This window comes from Anopheles marshallii, chromosome 2 (assembly GCF_943734725.1).
Source record: "Anopheles marshallii chromosome 2, idAnoMarsDA_429_01, whole genome shotgun sequence".
In the NCBI taxonomy this organism is placed as follows: Eukaryota; Metazoa; Arthropoda; class Insecta; order Diptera; family Culicidae; genus Anopheles; species Anopheles marshallii.
The window spans coordinates 88322849-88342645 of NC_071326.1; the positions used below are offsets into that span (position 1 = coordinate 88322849).

Here is a 19797-nt window from a genome sequence, read left to right on the forward strand (position 1 = left end):
TGCGAAATACTGTGGCAATCACGCAAACGGGATTTGATGCGTTGTGCTGCGATCAATCTCGACTGGTGATTTGTCGAACACAAAACGCCACAGATCCGGAACATGACGGAACTGCACGTTATCGGCCATCCAGATGATGTCTTTATCGACTGAAAACACAATTTAAATTTAATCGATAATCCATAATCACAATAGGTTGTGATCCTGTGCATTTGGAGAGGTCTACGGAATTATTAAGACAATGAGTAGAATGTCCGGATTTTAATGGAAATAGAATGTGGATTCGTTAACGTTGAAGAACTATTGAATCACCCGAATGAGGTTTATACTGAACAGTTCTGTCCTTTATTTCCATTTGCCATGGGCGATCTTTGTTAAAACGATATTCTTAACCATTCGACAACGAATACTACACCAGAACCTTCGATCACTGAGAGATTGTCTGCTAGTAATTTGGTAATTTTAGCCCTATTTGGCCGATTATTTAAACCTCCAGAGGGAACGCAGACCAGAGATCTGCTCTCGATCGACGTTGCTAATGAAAGAGGATGCAACAGATGACTAAATCCAGCAGGCACAAAGGGCCTCTGCAGATAAAAACACCTTTGCTTTGTTAATTGAAAACAATGTGTCAGATTTCAAATTGATTAAATAATAAATTAATACCAATTAATTGGTATGAAATTCTTTGCACATAACTTCATTCATTTTCACACATTTTTCATTGTTGCTACTTTTTTTCCCCTATCGGCAAATATCATTAATATTGTGTAATTACTACTATGCCCTGGTAGAACCATTCAATTATACTCCATATTTAATGTACAAATTGTGCACCAAGCGTATGTAAATATCAAGTGCAAAGTGTAAATAATATTTTTCATGACAATTTTAATCAAACACTTGCATCACCCCGGTTCAACATTCGCAACGAATCGATATTTTATCATTATGTGTAAATAAATAACGTCCCGCACACATTCCATGCAACCTTCAGCAGGATAATCATCATTAACTCGTGCGGCTGAAGTATTCCGGTACGCACCATATCATTTAACTACATGTAGCATATTTTGTTGCTTTTGCTCATCCAAACCCCAAAATACTGATTACTGAACATGAGCTGAACAGTGGACAAACAGTGCACACACGCGTGTTCCGCGGAATGGAAAACTGACTTCATTATGCATTTTATTTGCATTCCCATTCCCGGTAAACGGGCAGATATTATTCAATCGCTAGATAAGCTACTCGCGAGTTCTTGTTCTCTATCTCTTTCACTCTATCTTTTCCGTTCAACTGCAAACGAGCAACAGCAAACAGACGGGCACGGATGTGGGTTTCATTTTCCCGATCCACGATCGGTTGAATGCAATCGAAATCCGCATCCACGAATTGGTTTGGAGCTTCGGATCGAAATTATGCAATTCGGTGCGTTACACTTTACTTACCCCTCACCACTTTTTCCACCCTTTTGCTTGTTTAAAGTGAGAGAGAGATAGTTTGCCGCAATTCGACCATATTAAGCCATTTATCAGCTGTAAGTGGAGTGCGTATGTGTGTGTGTCTTGTAATTGCGGAAGAGAACAGAGTAATGTAGAATCAATGCCAGATAAGCGTGAATCCGTGGATGTGTAACGGGGTGGTGCTGTTCCGCTACTCCACCTCTCAACCCTCCTGTTCAACCACCACCTCACCCTTCTTCACACCAAACTAGAGGTCCAAATGGAGTAACAACGAGCGATAAGCGCTTAGTCAAACATCATCTGCGGTGGTCTGCTTCACTTGCTGTGCACATTCTCCCTCCCTGTTTTCCGTATCTCGCTTCTCTCTCTCTCTCACACGCGCGCACACCATTTTCCAAACCGTTGTTTAATATGTGTGTGAGAGAATCTTCGATAATTGGAGTGGTTGTTTATTGATAAACATGGTGCCCCCGGGGTGTGTCCACCGTTTCGGCACGGGTGCACGGCGTACAAACGTTCAAACGAAGAGAAGACTTTGCCTGCCCGTAGATAACTTTAGACATGCTTTATTTACGTCCAAGGGTGGATCCAATGGGGGATGAAGATGGAGATGGGAAAAGGGGGCGGTAATGTGTAAGATCATTGGCGTAAAACGATGCTGCGATGCGTGGTAAGCATCCAACGGGATGGATTACTGAGCGGACCTTACGCACCAAGGTAGCGTGGCCGAGCGGTCTAAGGCGCTGGTTTAAGGCACCAGTCACTTCGGTGGCGTGGGTTCGAATCCCACCGCTGCCATGCTTTGACGAAACGAATATTTTACTGTTTCTTTAAACAATTTGTAAGAGTGTTTATCATGTTTTATCAGCTCTTTATACCACCACCATTTTTTTCTATATTGTCAGTTTATGAAGCAGGGAAAATTTCTCAAACTCACTTCACAATTCGAACACTTCACAATCAATTCCTCCAAAATCTTGCTCTACCACTTCACATTATCTTGGCAAACATGCAAAACTTCTTCTGCATCATTTCCCGCTTCCGTAATTCCCCAACCATTAACCAGAGCTGCACCCAATCTTCCGACCCACACCAAACGAGATGTTCAATTATCGTACGATCACCACCATTTCTGTGCAAGCATCCCGCACGCAACCACCACCTAAGCAGCGTCATGAATCTGTCATCAATTTACGGTTCCATCAGCATCTTTTTTAACCTTTTCCTCTATTTGGGATGAGTTATTTCTATCCTTCGTTTCACCAGCAGCGATCGAAGCGTTGGAAAAGAAACCCCGCGAGTAAAGTAACGAAAATAATCCACGTTCCTGCGAGTGGTGCCGGTACACGGACAGAAGAAAAAAAAACGATCCTGCACAAGGAAGCACGATACGCAAAACGAGTCAAAACTCATTTCGTAACACATCGTGTATCGTCGTCTTGCTTACCATCAAGGCGATTAATGTGCACCTCACCAGTAACGGTTTGTTGCCTTTCGTTGCCTTTTCTGCCGCCCTTTCCCAGGCACGTAAGATGATGATGCATCGTTTGCGGTGAAAATGAGATGAGATTACATTTTTCCACCAGCAGCAACCGGAGTGATACTTCTTTTTATGGTGACATATTCGAGCTTTTAACGCTCCTGCCGTTGCATCCGTGCGTCGTGGGCATGGGCTGGGAAAGATTTGCCACTGCGTCAGAGATGGAGCTGGTTCAAGGGTGGAAGAGCTACCACATTTAAGTGCATAGGTCTTCCATGATAAAATACCTTTTCCGTTTAGAAATATGCAACATTATTCTTTAAAAAAAAAGCTTAGTACAAACTCTTTGAAATGGCACTCACAATCCACAGAAAACTGACATTTTACGTATAATCAAACGAAACACCAGGCGTCTCCATGTGGAAAATTCATAAGCGCACCCCTGCATGCATTCACGTATCACCACAATCATCACGACTCAACGCTTAAACAAAGTAGCACGATGTTTACTTTAAGATCCACACCAAGTTGTGTCACACCATTCTCCATTTTGCAGGAAAACAATCGACAAAAACGGCACTTTAATCATGTCGCTTGTCTTTACCATGCGTTGTCCTCCAGCGAATGGACGGAAACCCGCACTTACCGCGATGTACTATCGTGAGAAGATCTTTAATCTTGGCAAGGTTGTAAAACATTATAAACCCCTCCCTCTTTCTCGCTTTGTCGACCAAAAACGTTTGACAAAGGAAAAATCGATTTACTCACCAACGCAGCACATGGCTCTAGCGGTCCCGCCTCGATAACGATCAACATGGGAAAAGTTTGTCAAAACATTTGAAAGCCACACCATTTAGCAGTCTAGAGACTCGGTTAGAGATAGGTAAAAGTGCTGTTTATTTTCGCGCACCGAAATTCGCTCAACTGAACGGGGGTGAGAAATTAAAACACAAAGACAAAACGATAAGAAAAATAAATGTCAGTATTGTTTTGTTTTTACGATTGATTCAATTTATCCCTTTTAAGATGGTAAAGCATTTTTCACACAACATTTTCTTTCGGGCATTGGTCAACGTCGCCGATAAGAAGACGGGTTCAATAAACACATCCGATAAGAGAATATGTGCTTCGGATGGGAAAATGTGCTGGTCAATTCCTATAGCATGTGTTCTCTTCAATCCTTGTCTGTTTGTATGTGTGTGTGTGTGTGTTGTTATATGGGTGTGAATGATATTTTCTTCTCCATCATCCCATTAAGATGAATATTTTCATACTTTGTGTTACCATCGGCACTGCAAAAAAAAAAACCTTCCTCCCAATGCTGTTTGCTTCAGCCATTTTTCTCTAACCCTCTCTTGGCAATTCTCCCCAAACTCAGCACCCCCTCCCTCTCCACCCTTTTGGGACCATCTTTTATCTAAGCTTCCACTTCACTGTCACAATATTTGCCATTCAATTTCCTGTGCAAACATGGCCCCGGCCACAAGGCCCAAGCGTACACACACACACACATCCATCGCCTTCCACTGGTGGGCTCACCACTTCGTACCACCGTTCGTTACCACGTTTCGTTATCTTTAGGCGAACTTAAATCCTTTTTGCGTCTCTCGGCTCGGGTGGCTCTTTCGATACAATTTATCAGCCGGGACCGGATCTTGCGCTAGGGAAAAGAATGCCAAATTGGTTGCTTCCCGGCCATTTTCGGCTCGTGTGCCGAGTTTTGAGAAGCGAAATTTTCGGAAGTTGATTTGCCTCGGCGCTGATAACAGGTGATGCTCCGGCGCTGGGATAAGTTTGCACTGAGATTACGAAAGAAAATGATTAAAAAGAGGCCTGTATAATGTTTGATTTCTCACTTTTTCTCGTGGCTGATCGATAGGAGACGTTTAGGATGGTTGAACGCATTTCATCACGCCTTCCATTCATCTTCCATTTCCGACAGCTTCAATGTGTGTAATGGCTTAGACATTTTTTTCGTTGCCACCTTCTATGTTATTATATCGTCAGACCATCCCCAAAACGAAAACAACCCCCTGTCACACACAGAAAGCAATATAACGACCTTGACGCCAAGCTTTATCTGACAGTTTGCCAAAGTGTTGTTTTGATAATCACCAACACCAATCGCAGCAAGCCGCCTGACTGTACACACAACGCTCAGTACAAACGCACTCAGCCAACGAGCTCGTCATTTAGGGTGCTCCCTCCACATACACATACTAACACGTACGTGACAAGCCCCACATCGGCTGCCATCGGATCGGTAGATCTGTTGTAACACAGACACACACCCCTCAAAAGAAACGCAAAACAACAACAAACAGCATCGAACATAGCGCAAATGTGCGAAAACAACAAATACTTTACCGGCTTAAATTACTCACACCAGCAGACAGAACCGCCCAATGCGATAGAATCAACTCCATCATCACTCATAGGTACCCTCCGATTGCGCCTCCATTTTCTTCATCCGTCCCAGCGTTTCATCCACTCACCGGTAAGTGGTAAACAAGCGAGCATCTTCCGAAAAAAAAGGCAAAAGAGTAGGCTGGCAATCGTAACAGTTACACAAACACACAGCCACAATCATTTAGGAGCGGATTTAAAAATTGCCATTTCGCTTGCTTCTTGCCCCCTTTACGCAGTGGCGTCGTGTAGTAAACAGTTTAATAAATAGACACTTTTTATCAATTTACTTTACCGGCTCCTATTTTTAACCAATCTTAACACGTTTGATCCGGAACGATGGGTGGAAGGGGGTTAATTCGTTCGTACAGTATTACGCAAAAAAACCCCTGCCTCCTTCGATTTGTTTTTATTTTTAACAATTCGTGACGTTTTTAATTCCTAACATTTTGCACCATTTTTTATGATTGATTATTGATTAAAAAAGACGCTGTTTGGTTTGCTTAACGTTAAAAATTCTTGACCATTTATAAATTTCTAGCATTAAGATTAACTCCAAATATTTGCGTAACTTATGTTCTTTTATGACAAAATTTCTAAATTTGACATTTTCACAGGGTTTTCTACGGAGCGCTGAGAAAAAATCAGAGTATTTACAAAAAGTCACTGAAACCAAGTAAATGCCATAATGGAATTTTCAATTAAGAACAAAATGGCGAACGTTTCATGTTCAGAATGTGATATTCGTTCAGAAATTTATCTTTATTTTGCCCATAAAACAATAAGACTTCAATTTAAAAATAAAACCTTATGACCTACGATGTAAATCATGATTTTGGTTGTGTTCCTATAGAGACTTAAAATCTGCGCTGTGTGAAGTTAATGGTTAGACTAAACAAACTTTTACTAGTATACTATGAAAACATTTTTTAACTGCTAGGTACGCGTAGGCATAAGAATAAACAACATTGAATAATTCTTATCAGAATAATCTTAATCGGCTTCATCAATGTGCCCCGTTTCATCCTAATCACTCATTCATTTCATAGCAAGCACACAATAAGTGGCATTTAAACAATAACTCACATCGAGCTTAATCCTACGTTGAGTTGGTCATGAGCAAAACAAAGTCCCGCAAGTCAGGCAAGTGGTAGTATAACATTCCGAAGAAGAAAAAAAACAGTACAGATAGAACGAGATTGGACTCAATTTAAATACGCAACACACATACACACACTTCGCCCTTCTGATTGTGCTTGCGCGGATCGCGAATAAACCACCCCATTCTCCCAACTGATCCTCACCACCCAACGGTGCCGCACCATCCATCTTGCAACGCAGCCAGTTCAGTGATTCTGCTGCGGCACATTGCCGAAACTGGGTCAAAATGGTGCGCAGTTCTGTACCATGTGCCACACCATCGTACGACTGTAACGTGTCTAAGCGTGCGGACTTTATCTAATCGCGGATTCTGCACCCATGTGTGTATGTGCGGCCGCGAGAACAAGACAAAACCGAGCAAGAAAACAAACAGCGGTGCGCGAAAGAACGGGGCGCTTTCGATTCCATTCAGCATCGACAAACAACAACAACCCCATGGGTGCTTCCACCAGCGTCCTCCTCGTCCAAACCGTAGCTCCTTCCAGTTCTTACTTGTTGCACACTGACCAACCGGTTCCATCGAGAACGCTAAGACCGGGCCAACAAAAAAAAATGGAATGAGGTATGGAGTGCAAGTGGAGTGGTTTGAGCTTGGTAAATATCATAACAATTTGCGATTTTTTTTTACGATAGCCTCGCTGTGGGCCTGTGTCCAGCAACAACAACCGCATGGGCACGTCTTTCTCCCTTCTATGATCGTAGCTTCATACTTCCGACTGGTCCACGCGGTGCCATGATGGGTGAAGTTTGTTTATCGATTAGGGAAAGGGAGTTGTTTTTTTTTGCGCCTCCAATTCCTACCCCCCCACACACACACACAATTGCAGCGAAAAGGGGTGTATCGTGTGTCAACAGAAAAGGACCGGTAGGGCTATGGGCTTTAAAGGCCAACCGTTGGAAACCATCAGCAACAAAGCTAAACACACTCAAAATATTCAAATAAACCAGGAAGCAACCGATAACGCGACTATCATCGTGTAACGCCCGCGGAGTTTGCTTTGCCATTGCTGTTGATAGTCGAAAATTGCGCAGTTGTGTCGCGTGTGGACGCGATGGACGCGTGTTTGAGATTTCGCCCCGAACCAAATCGCTTCATTTGCAAAACCACACCCGTGGCAGAATTTGGGGTGTGTTGATGACCATTCATACGATGATAATGGAAGGCGATTTGAGAGGGCTAGTGGGGTGACAATGAGCTGTTGCGTATAGAAAATGGGAGAATTGTTGCAAATAGTTTTGAGAATAAATTTCCGAAATATTTCGTTCAGGTTCAGGTTCAGGAGTTACCAAACGACAAGATCTCGAAGAGCAATGATCTCCATCAAACCATTCTATTTCAATACCGACTTCTGCCTATTTCAATACCGACTTCTGCCTGCCGCCGACTGTAAGTGACACTGTTCCGAAGTCTTAACGTATAGCGATAGGTCAATCTGCATCTGCGAAACGGAAATAAAAACATCCAAATTATTCTTCATTTCCCGAATTCTCTGTTACTAAATTACTCATCCTCCCGAATCATCTTCCGCATGATGGGTTTAATATCAGACCCTTGGTTCCACCGCGCGCGTACAAAATCAATACCGAAGCATTACTATTTACTACCAAACGCTTAAGTACAAGTTAACTAACAATAAATCGAACGATCGCTCATAAAAGAGTGCACCCAAATTGTTTTACGATCCAGATCAAAGTGTCGCTTCATTAAAATCCCACCATTGGCGTGTCGCGGATGATGATGAAACGTACCGCTGCTGGCATTTGGCAAGAATGTAATTCTCTTCCCCCCCGGAATGTGTATTTCTCGGGCAGGCGACATTTTCGTAATGACAAAGTGTTTACACTCGGATGGATTTTAAGACGGTGCTCGTAAAACCTGCCGCTGAAATTACACTCATACACACACACACCCCGTCTCGACGAGAGTGTGTGTTTGGTTCGAAACTGCCAATTCCACAACGTCATTAGTTTTGTGCCCACCGTTCCCACGCCCCGTACAGGGAATCGGTAAAATCCCTTCGCCAATCGCAACAACCGAGGTCGCCCAGTTGGCAAACTTCAATTTAATACAAGCTTCTGCCGAACGTTAAACCATCCAAATTTCCCTTTTTGTTCTCATCCGGAATTCATCCGGTTTGGTGGCAGATTATTCGGCTTGCCGTGAGGATAACTAGGTACGGGCACTGTCATGCCACGGTGGTAAAAACCCGCAGCGCAAAGTCCCGCGCCACCGTCTACCGGGAGTCTCGCGAAAATACAGCAAAATTATCACCAAGAATGAGATTAATAATTTAACTTTATTAGCAACTGGAGTGCCGTTTTCATTTCCCGCGATGTCCCCACACCCTAACCCCGAAGAGCCACCCCAAAAAAACACATACGCATGAACACTAGCGGGGTCGTTCGGTAAGGAAGTCACAGAAGTAATAACGACATCGGTGAACCGCACGGTGTACGCTCCACATCCCAGGAATGTCCTTCGGGGTGAAGTGGAACCGTGCGCCAGCATCTACGTATGATGCCACCTGACAGGGAAATGCCACCGAAAAACCAACCCCTTTAATACATTTTCCCAGCCCACCTATGCGGGATGAATGTTTGAGCAGGTTTGCGCGCGGAAAGGCGCTGCGGATTTACGGTGTCAATAGTTAATGCCAGCCACCGATCGTCCCTTGTGCACGTAAAAGTTTGCATTCTGTCTGCCAGCAACACACGGCGAAGCACCAAATCCGGCTTAATATACAGCCGGAGCGTTAATGAAGTGAAAACTACACGCACGGGGACGGTCACACCGCATTTCCCCCTCCCACAATGGGAAAACGTTTCCCAATCCACAGCTTCCGTTCCGCTGTTCAATCTCCATTCCGGCAGGGCTATCCGTAAATCGTGCACCCACCGTTGTTCAACCTGTTTGCGTAATTTATGTAGAATTACGGTAACGTAATCTGTCCCGGCGTCGAGCGGTTTCGATTTGCTTTCGATTGTACCGACCCTGCGTCATGGAGACATTTCTTTGCCACGTTGCCATTTGGCGATTGTTTCACCAGCGCGTGGGCAAACGCTTGGTAGCGTCAGCGGAAAAGCGAACATCAATCGTCCCGTGCCCGCAAGCTAATCGTCCACGGAGACACTTAAATTGCACACATTAGGTGGTCCCGCGTGTGATTGGTGCCGTGTGCGTGAACATCGATTGCTGTTATCGGTTGTAAATGTCGCAGTTTAATTCGTTTCTTTTTTCGCTTAGCATCAGTAAATTTGTCTTTAGACGGCCGGATTGATTTGTGCAATGAGAAGAAATTTGTAAAACTAGGTAGCCTTAGAGAGAGTGAGCGCTTTCTCATCTCAAAAGTGAATATCTGCTCACTTCCCAGGGAATTAAAACAATGTCGCACATCTGGGTTTAGCACCATTTGGAGCCGTCATATGATCATAAACATAAACCTTTGACCGAGCCTTAAGACGTTGCAGGTCGGACCTTGTGCCGATGGATTGGACGAATTCAGCAAATGTTTAAACATCAGCCTGAAAAGGTGTTTCTTCTCACCCTAGTGAGAAGACCCTGTGGTCCCTGATATTAAGCATACACCTCGATCGACACGAAGTCGACATAGGGAAGTTGTTTAAAATAACCTAATAAAACAGATAAACCTGATACAAACGTTGATATTATTGCGATTTTTATTTCCTACGACACTGTGAGCATCCAGCAAAAATAATCGAAAATAACATCAAATTCCGGTTGAATTTAATTGTCTAATAGTTATTAGCCTGATATATGACGTCAAACAGCTTGTGTTACAAAACTAATTCAAATCTATATTTGTATCTCGCTATATATTGTGTATTCCATCAAACAACTCAATGCTCTTTAGTAGCTTCTGAGGGCTACTAAAGGAGAAACATCCAGAAAAACATGCTTTTCTGCGAAATATCTCCACACTTTCCCTTAAAACGCAAACCCCTCTCCCCCAAAAAAAGCAAGGGGTGAGAGCCAATTTAATTAAATGGAATTGATTTTAAGTAATAGGATAAATGGAGGATTATGTAGACACTTTATGGCATCACAAATTCGTGTTCGGTACGATGGTGGTTCCCGCACGGCGCCCTGCACGTTCGTTCGCATGATCGAATTGTGAGTGTTTTTCGCGTGGAAATATTCCTTCTTCCCTCTGGCAGACCGGCCTGTTCGCTTTTTTTTCTCTTTTCTTGGGCATGGGTTCAAGCGAATCTTTCCACTTCCCCTGCACAGTGCAGTCTTAAAGAAGAGGTTGGTTGGTGAAACATACGCTGGCTGGCAGGCTGGCACTGAAGAAGGAATAGAAAAAAACACCAAAAGTACCCGTCAGCTAATAGCGTGCAGGCGATGTGTTCGATTGCTTCCAGGCGGATTATCGTTAGGCTTCTTGCTTTGCCATTCCTTTTTTCCCCTGCTGGCGTGTCCCCCCTTACCGCACGATAAGCCGCATACACTTTCTCGCAGCTAAACCCCTTAACCAACACAGGCCGGCGATAACGGGGCTCCAGTATCCAGTAAGTATCATCCGTAGGGGACAATATTTCGTACGACATTCGATACATGGTGCGCTTTAAGGATGACACCCAGCCCAGTGGGCCAGCCTCCACTCGAGCGAGCTAACCTCACTTAACCGGCCGGCCATAAATACGGCCACTACCAGGGAACGGGCAAGGATATATCAGCTTTCCAAGGGCAATTTCATTAAATTTGAGAGAAAATATGAAACCCATAAGTAATGGAAGCTGCGCAATCGACCAGCTTCACTTCACAGGAATCGCACTGACACACGGGGAACACGGGGTGGGTAGGGGACATTGCGTCACCCGAAGGACACCCGATCGCCGTGTGTCTTAACGCCACACAAACTGAAGCCAAAAAATGGGTTATGTTCCCAAACGATGAAATAGAAAAAAAAATCCGGCGAAGGCAATCTTAGCATTTCTTACTCGCGACATTAGCCTGATGAGCGGATGGTTAAGCGCCAACGGGGGGAAGAAAAAAACGGAGTACGGAGTGCACCAACTATTTGGCGAGTGGTTTTGGGAAATAAATTTGAAATATCATTAAGGGAATTGGAATAGAAATGTTGAGCGCTTCATTTGGAGTTCATTTCCAATAAACTGTCTTCGAGACTTTAACTACATTCAAGCATTCACCCGTTCGGTCTGGCTAAACAAATGGAATATATAATTCGTGCTTTCCCGTCTCGAGAACACTTCTTCTTTTAGTCTACCTTAAGCAAACTTATTCCAGCGGGGGAAAAAAACACACAAAGAGAAAAACCCACGTGTGAGAGAAAACGGGGAAAAAGAGACGACGAAACAGCACACTACTGCACTAAAGAAAAAGTGGCCCATCAACGCAGAATCATATCGCAATAAATCAGATTTAATATTTTATGAAAACGACATGTGCCACCGGTTGGCACACCACGGTGACCATGGTATACATACGGCGGCTATGCTGGTGGAAAAAGAAAAAGAAAGTCACTGTCCTCCCGGTGTCTTCGGCACGGTTCGCTTTGCCACTGCCAGACAAAAGGAGTGAGCCAGTGGGGGAGGGCGGGGATTGATGTAATAACGTTGGAATTTATGAGCGCTAAAGATGGTTTTGATAAGCGTTTCCGTTTAAGGTTGAAGGGTGTACTATCTCCAGTGTGTGTTTTGCCGTCTTGGTGGCTTTTTCCTCCCCTTGTCCCCGTGGGTCGCTACTCGTGATGTTAAAAATCATCCAAAACGGTTAGGACGACTGCTACGGTGACTACTCGTCGTACACACATACGATGGAAGGTAGCACCGAGGAGCCTTACCACACTGGATGCGGGGATTCGTGTTCGTGAAGAAGAAAACTTAACGATGGGTGGCTAAAACTGGTAGAACGGAAAACATTTGTAACCAGGGGAAAAGAAACATCTCGGCAATGCTTTCGCTTCGCTGAAGTAGTAACGCCGAGATGTTGAAAGCCGGCAGGAGCAGGAGCAGGAGCACTTGTGTTAGTTCATGCAATGTGAGATGTTTTTTTAGGAAGACCATATCATCGAAAAATATTCAATTAATAGAAATTTGAAAAACAAACTGTCAAATAAATGCAAATAACAACTAAAAAGAGCCAAAGCTACACAAAAAGTGTTAGAAAAACAGGAACAGACAGGAATAAAATGGACGAAAAATCAGGATTGATCCCCTTCTTGCTGGATGATCTTTACGTATCAAATGAGAAGAAATTGATCATACATTGATTGTTGGAGATTTTGACTCACAAGTGCCTCCGGAGCACATGTACTAACTGCAATGCCAGTGCTCCTCTTAATTAATGCCAGCATCAAAGAGCTGTCTATATTTGTGCAGCACACTTAAGCAACGTAAACCGTGAATAATGCAATTAGTCAAGCAAATAGTGTACAGAGTACTGTTCTTAACAAAAATTAAATCTCCTTAAGCCCTGACTCAAATGTATTTCAAACAATAAACCCTAACTTATCACATTCAAAGGTCTCTCGACAATAATAAATCATTATTTGCTGAGCGCAAAAATTTACCGCATGTTAATGTCCGAGAACCAAAACTTCCTGCATCAAAATCTCGCACCGGAATAGTTAAAACTCCCGTTAAGTCATAATAGTAGTCTCACCCTTAAACACAGCCACACCGACACACGCATAAGCCAACGGCCGGATGGGGGAATGATGCTAAAAATATGAGCGTTAAAAATTATGGTTCATCAAATGAAAACGATTGCACTGGCAGGTCGGTCGGTTGCTCTTATGCCCTGCCTGTTATGCCACTGGATGTCCAAGAACGGAAAGCAAGCATCCCCTCAGCAACACAGCAACACTGAGCATCGGGAGTCTCTCCAGGAAAAAGGGATTGCCCCGCACGCTCTAACGCTGGTTCGTACTTTATGTTCTTTTCCTGCCACCCTACAGCCCCCGGGACCCGAAACCACCCGAACGTTTCCTGCTCCATTCAGCAAAGGTCCCCACAGTGAAAGTGAGACGATTTCTGGCAGAATCCGGGTGCGTTTTTATCCCCCTTCTCACCCTCACAAACGGCTCAGCAAACAGGGCGAACATACGGCAACCCTGGGATGAATGCGATAAATTTATCATTAAATGTATAGGAAATGGAAAACTGCTTTCCTTTCGTGTATCTGGCACCGTCGGCCAGCAAAACGGCATTGGCTGAATGGGGCACAACCCGGGACAACCGGGATTTTCCTCTCAATCAGATGTTCTCTGTTGCGCCACACAATCAGTCCCCGATACAATCCATCGTGTGTACTCTCGGTGTGCTTTGCCGGATCGGAAGACGAATGCCAGCTGGCCCCGTGTTGCTTCGCTGTCATTTTGCTGAGGGTGGTTGACGACGGGCCGACGACGCAGGACGACCCCATTAGTTGCAGGACATTAATTTCCTCCCGAAGCATTATTTATCAATAGGATGAACGGGAGTACCGGCAACACACCAGCACACAAGCGGAAAGGTACGGCAGCCATGGCCAAAGGTGGTCCCGTGCAAGGACTCTATTTCCGTTTCGCTTCTTACTTGCCTTCCTTACGCTCTGTCGCACGGAAACCAACAACAAGGCCAGCTAAAGTGTTGGCCTGGCACGAATGCTTGAAGCGATCGAATGAAGTGCTTCCGATTCAGTGGAAAAATCTACAAAACGTTAAAAAAAATCCACAAATTATGAGAAACTTGTAAATCATTTGAAAAACATTGCTGTGAACAATTTCTATGTGCTGTTTCATTTGTAGTTAGTAGTATTTTTGATTTACTATGAACCGTTTAGTTGTTGAAAGATTTATTAATGTTCTGGCCAATTTTACTGTAATTATTAACATCTCTCTGAAATTGTTTTTCTTTTCGTTAAATTTCCAATGTTGCCTCATATTGCAGTTTTTGCTGTTTATTTATTAAAATAACTAATATTATTTTGTATGTCATCACTCTTTTGAACATTTAATTTCACTTTGAGAAATTCAACACGTAAAAATCAAACCTTATAAACCAGTTTTCTTTCAATTTTGCGATGAAAATGGAAATTAAATCATTTTATACAGTTCCCCACTTTGATTTCAGCTTGTTACGCTATCGTGCCACAGAAGGCTTTCGATTGGAAGCCAGTTTTATTACAAAACAATTATTTTTCCCACAACACACAAAAATGAACCGCAACGAGAAACATTACAAACCAGCAAACAAACAGAAAAAAATGATCCTGTAATATCCACTCGAATTGAAAATGGAAGAAAGCCCACCCATAATGTCAACCAAAGGACAGTAACGGCCGGGAAATCCCGTACCCAAAATCCCCCCACGATGAAAGCGAAAGCTCGGTATGGATGGAACCTTTGGCCCTGTCGGTACCGGAACACGGTGCACACGTTCCGCCTCAAATTTAGCAGTATCGTTTTCATTACATTTCAGCGCGGGGACAGAGAAATGTAGCGTAAGCAGGCACACTTTTACTACCCTTTGTGGGGGGCACAAAGGAAATGCCCGAGCCGAAGATAGGGCGTAATGTGCAGGGATGATAACTGCTTTAAATTAAAGACACATCCAGACGAGACGGCTGCCGAACGGCAGGACTCAACCGGAGGAAGAATAAAATGAAAAAAAAAACAGGCAGAATGGCCGGGAAACGAATCGCATAAATTGTATTTTTATTTATTATTAAAAAGTCGTGCGCCTTCTTGGAGCATCCGTGTGCTCATATTTCATGCGGTTAATTCTGCTCGTGACAAGAAGCCACCGAATGGAAGGACGGATGGTTTCCCATGGTGGGCCGGGAAAGAGAAGGGATAGGCGGATAGGGGGGTGGCTAGCGGGAAGGGAGCAATGTGACTGATGTGATAAAATTGTCTTTTTCTTCCTCTCTTCTGCTTTTGCTTATCAAAATTGGCTTCCCGTTCATGGGTGTCCTCTGCAGCACAGCCAAGTGGGAAATGTATGCTTCATTACCGTGCGGCTGAAAGTTTTGTTGGGAGCGGGATTTGCAATTTTATTCACTGTGTCCTTAACATGTGTGTGTGTGTGTCAGTGTGCCTCATTTGGCCATGTTTAAATGCTCATCCGAGATGAGTTTTACTTTGGCAAGGAGGGAAGAAAATTCGATTTTCCGTCCCCATAAAAGGTGTAATATAATTTATGTGCAGAATTGCTAACGATAACGATAATGCTGGTGATGTCTTTGTGAGGTTCGGAAACGACATAAGACGAGTAAGGCATGTTTTTCTAGCAAAATTGCATGAGGATGGAATTCGGAAGAATTACAACGGAATACAGTTAGCAAGATTTTTGAACTGGCAAATGCAAATATAACCAATTTATGTAAGGAATGAAAAAAAACCCTGTTAAAAGCAGTTTACATACGATTTTCCCATAAGATAATTTAAATAAAACACACCCTTAAAGTTATTAGTACTTAAAGTTAATTATCATAAAATTAAAAAAAAAAACAAAGTCTTGAAAAGAACTTCTTGGAAAGGTTTGAAAACTTTTGAACTATATCAAACAATTAATTTCCAACAGTGATTATTATGTCATGCATCCTCCCCAGTATTGTTCTCAAGACAGGTCGATCGATACTAAATAAACCGAAGATAAATTATCTAACAATTTCCAAACCTAGCCCCACACCACATTGTTACACAACGCTACAATAACAATAGGAGAAAAATCCACCCGAGAAAAACTTTTCAATTCAAAAACCTAATCCTTCGCCGAATCTACGGCTTTGTTCGGTAGCAGGACACCGCTGGAAAAGGCAAACTTTGCGTTTTCCATTGCTTACGAAACATGTTCGGCCACGTGCTTCTTACGATGGTTTGGTAGTTCATTTGCCCACACGTAACCGAACGCCGTACACAAAACTCGCTCGCCGAGTCTGGTTCATTTCCTGGAAGGACTCGGGGAACGTTTCGTTTACCCGGTGAGTACAAACCACCTGGTAAAATGGACTTGGTGAAACCTTTCTATTTTTCTTTCCAACATATACTGGAAGAATCATTTAGGTGGACGGTCAGTACACTCGCCGGGAACTTGCAGGCAAACGGACCAATACCAGGTGACATGTTTTCGTGGCAATGGCCGGGAAAAGTGCCATATTCAAAAATACATTTTGATGAAGGTACCGAACCAGCTCATACGGCTTAAGAATGAGAGTTTACCGTGATTTCGAAAATTGGAACAGTTTTGTATGGTTTCCATTTTTATAATACATTGGACATTGGTAAAGTTTTAAAAGAAAAATTTCATGGACTTAATAAAGCGTCAATATATTCAAATATGCTCAAGCAGAGAATTTGGGAAAAGTTGCAGTGAATTCGACGATCATAAACGGTCAATACATTTAATGCATTTTATAGGTAATTTGCATCATTTAAATACAATATTCTTAGATGTATACTTTGATTGCTGGTTTATAACCAACATGAAAGCAAATAAAAAATACAACCTTGTCATGGAGGCGCATGGTACTTTGTGGTTTTCCACATCATCGGTCCAATCATTGACCAACCAACTGTTACAACCCACATTTCGTAACCACCGACCGATCGTTATCAAATGCAAAATACAAACAAACCACCCTGCTACCCGGAAGCGAAACATGAAATATCAACACTGAAGCACAAACAACCGCTTTTCCTTCGGAACGCAATGCAACACTAGAAACATCTTGCCCAAGACGTAAAAGCATAAGTTTGTTACCTTACTCTCCGCCTTCGGGAAAGGGTTTTGTCCCACCTGTTTGTCCCCAGCAAATGTGACGAATGTGATGACCTTCGGGGTTGAAAACGAAAACCGAACACACCCAACACAAACATCGGCGAAACACGGAAAAACAATAAACAGTACCGATGTCGGGAAAATAATGCGACCAACAATCCATCGTTAACCCATTTCATGCCTTTTGTAACAGTTTTGTTTTCGCTGTAATGTTTTCTTTTCCCTTCCTCCCCCTACCCCTCCCCCCCTTCCCTAAAAAATGTGAATGGCGGAAAATAGAAAAGATACGTATAAATATAAATCCGTTTTAGCACAAAGCTGTTTGTTCGCTTTAGCTTCTCTTTGTATGGTGAGACGATTGAGTATTTTTTTTTTTTTATTCATACATTCTTCCTTCTTATTGTTGCGTGGCAAATGGAGGTGGAATCTGCTTTCTTCCCTATTTGCCTCCCTACAACACCCAAAACATCGATTGACGTCAAATGAGTAGAAGCACACTTGCCTTCAAATGGGCGGAAAAACCTTTGCTAAAGTATAAATAAATCTATGTTCTCTCATTTGCCAATCCCCATTAACGAAGGGTATTCGTGAACGATAATAGAAAATATAATTTTTATTCTTTATGAATAATTTAAACAATGAATAAAAACAAAAACCCTATTAAAAAAACCCCTATGAAGAAACTGTTTAAAACAGAAAAACAGAAATAGAATATGTTTAAAACAGAAATAGAAAAACAAACAACATAACTTTTTAAAAGGATAAAAGAACTGAAAATTATTAGCCGTTTGTAAAAAACAAAAAATGAAATTAAATATGGGAAACAAAATTTATTAAATGTAAAAATATCATGCACAAACATACTAATGAACCAAACATCCTAAAAATAAGGTAAAACAATAAAATTACGTTACACACTTACTAAAAACACAGGCAAAAACAACCCCTCATACCATACCATACCAGCAAACCATATAAAACCGCGGAAAACACATCACTCGAATGTTCTTTCCCCTCCACCCCCCCCCCCCCCCCTCCTTCTCCTCCCACTCCCCACCCATACACACAAGCCTAGGGGGGGTGAAAAATTCTGGTCCACCCATCAAAGCAAACTTGCTGCCACGTCACATCAACTGTCACCTAAAGATGCGTTTGACAGACATGTGGAGCTGAAGAAAAAACGCAATAGGAAAGAACAGAAAGAAGCGACAAACAAACAACATTTCCACACAATTTTCACACCGATTGCAGTCACGAACGGGTCTAGTTTGGATGTTTTTCCTTTTCCCAGTTTTCTACCACCTCACGAGGGGTTCGATTGTTTTTCTCACCGTGTATTTGCTTCCCTCAAGAGTACTTTAACCTTCCGTACATTCTCGGGGTGTTGTATTTTTTTTATTCCTCAACGTGTACTATTTATTCTCTTGATGCAAAAAAAACACGATTCCCAGATGTCTTCCCATTCGCGTGTGCAACATTTCTTTTCCTGCTCACACACACGCTCGCAGGGACTTGGTTTCCATCTCGCTCTGACGCACCACGAACAAAAGAGGCAATAAAATGTGAAACTAAAAACGTCACAAAAGTAGCTAGAATGTAGAAATAAGAACTAAGCATTCCAATTTCAGCGACACAAAACTGCTCGATTCTAGTAGTTGAAGATAATGGGAAAAACAGCCAAAGGGAAACCATCCGATTGTCCCCCGAAGGCCCGACACACTACGTGCAACAAACACTCAGCTGATCGGGCTCCACTTTTCCTTTCGAAGCAAGGGGAAAATCTGACTCACCTGCCATCTCTCTCATACCGCCACAAACACACACACACACCCATCGTTACCGGGTAACGCACTTTGCTCAGCTGTTCGCCGTGACGTTGACACACGGCTTCACTCTCGCTCGGGAAAAATCGAACAATCGGCTGCTTTACATAAGCGATGTTTGCATGTATGTATGCCCCCTCGTATCCAATCCCCACGGGACACACAAATGCCGGCTGCGTCCTGCTTCACCAATACTAAGAGAAGCGGTTGCACTTTCCTTACGGGTGAGTTCAAAAGACTCTGTTCCCACGCGCATACACACACACACACACATTCAACCAAGAGTTTCGTGAAAAGCACACAAAGAAATCTCTTTTCCATCAGGGACAAAAGGGGAGATTCAGGAAGAGATTGCGCAATAGAAGCGAATCCTGAAAAGTGGACCCACACACACACACGCAAAATACCGTGGAAATGAAATCGAAAACACCAAGCAACCCCATGTACCGAACGCACACAACTACAATTACCCAGCACAGCATATGACACACGCAACGCAAGGGGAGCGAATTTGACAAGCCGGCTATCAGTGTGTTTGTGTGCACGCGTTCCGTAAAAGCATGCGTACTGGAATTTTCGATCCCCATACTCTCACGCACACCATCATCCCATGCGGCAACTTTTGGCAAATATTGAGCTACACTGGCAATTCTAAGAAAACGCAAAAGTATTATATTTTATGCAATTGTGGTAGCACAATCCAAATACACCATCT

At 43.0% G+C, this 19797-nt stretch overlaps 1 non-coding gene across 1 annotated transcript; it reads left to right on the forward strand.

Annotated features, from left to right (window-relative positions):
- Window positions 1-2182: 2182 nt before the first annotated feature.
- On the forward strand, window positions 2183-2264 carry Trnal-aag (transfer RNA leucine (anticodon AAG)). The gene has a single exon. It is a non-coding gene; the product is annotated as a tRNA-Leu (tRNA).
- Window positions 2265-19797: the final 17533 nt, after the last annotated feature.